We start from the raw sequence: 1645 nt of genomic DNA, 5'->3' as shown, positions 1-1645 counted from the left end.
GAGAGAGAGAGAGAGAGAGAGAGAGAGAGAGACAAAGCAGGACAGAGGGAGGAAAACTAGAGAGCTGTGGCAGAAAAGAGAGAAAAATATTTATGAGAGAGAGAGAGAGAAAGGGAGAGAGAGAGTGCGAGAAAGACTGACAGACAGACAGACAGAAAGACAAACTCTATTACAACGAAGAGACGCACTGAGTGACATAATAAAAACGAACAAGTGACAAGTCTGGCGTGTGTCAGATCTGTCTACTAACCCTCACTTCAAAACTATCAACCTTTAGACGTGAAAGGTTTCAAATCCTCTAGCTACAACATCTGCGCAGTTTCTTCAAATGTGATGCAGCGTGGTGGAATCAGGCTCTCGTCAATTTTTCGGCACATCGAGTTATTAATATCATCATATAGCTTGTTCACTTTTATTTATTTGGATGAAAAAAATATCCGTTTATCTTATATACAAGTCGAGATATTTGAGAATGAAGGAGGTGGGGGTCACCTGTTTTCAGAGGTAAAATTAGTGAGAAAATGGCTGCCAAAGATTAGTTATTTCTTCAGCTTAAGAATCCGTGGTAACTGAAAATTTACATTGGTTGTCCCTTTAATCAACGTTTTTCAGAAAAATCCACACAGAAATTAGTTCTTTAAATCGCAGGAAAGGTGTTGGGCCAAAAAACAAAAATTTGATAAAAATTCACAAACCTGCGGAAAAATGCAGATTTCTTCAATTTGATTATTTTGACGAGAGCCTGATTCCACCACGCTGCCTCACAAATGCTTCCTTGTTGTTTTTCCCTCTGTTTTGTTTATAATATGTCTTATCCTATTCTTTGTTGAGTAGTTTGTTTTGATGTTACTGTAGCCAACAGTACTTCTGAGAAGACAGACAGACAGACAGATAAAGAAAGAAAGAGATTAACAAACGAACAAACAAACAAACAAACAAACAAATAACAAACAGACAGGCAAACAGAGAATGAGGGAGCGATAGAAAAAAAGAACAAAGAGGAAGCATTGAAAAAATAAGACAAAACAATTCGTATTCATTTCAGGAACTACTTTTTCTGGACAGACTAATCTCGCGCTGTCTGGAAAGAACATGGCACAGAGGGGTACACTGGCCCCACACAATGTGGTAATGGGACGGAGGGAATGGGAACGAGACACGGACTACACTGCCGTGCCAAGGCAGAGCGACGTATCTGCACTTTTTATGATTTTGTTGAGTTACGCCGCGCTGCCGTTTGAAATATGGGCATGGCCCTCTTCAGTTACGTGTGTTTGCCATAGTGAAATATCTTTTTTTGTAGTGCAGATACGTCTTCCTGCCTTTGACACTAGATGCAGAATGGGCATGGGCGTCCATTTAAACGAAAATGCAAAAGCAAAAATTAATAATTTTTGCAGATACGTCGGTCTGCCTTAGCACGACAGTGTCGCTACATTTATATTACATTCGGTGAGAATAAGATACGCCATTCCAAACCGAATTCTCTTTCATTCAGTGTCCTCGACATACCCAGAGAAAAATTTGGAACGACCATTATTTATCGAAAACCCCTTCCTCCCTAAAATAAACCCCCCATCACTGTCACTTCTTCTTCTTGTTCTTCTTCTTGTTCTTCTTCTTCTTCTTCTTCTTCTTCTTCTTC

This window comes from Aplysia californica, unplaced genomic scaffold, assembly GCF_000002075.1.
Source record: "Aplysia californica isolate F4 #8 unplaced genomic scaffold, AplCal3.0 scaffold00700, whole genome shotgun sequence".
Lineage (NCBI taxonomy): Eukaryota > Metazoa > Mollusca > Gastropoda > Aplysiida > Aplysiidae > Aplysia > Aplysia californica.
The sequence above is the reverse complement of the archived record's forward strand: the minus strand, read 5'-3'. Positions refer to the sequence as shown.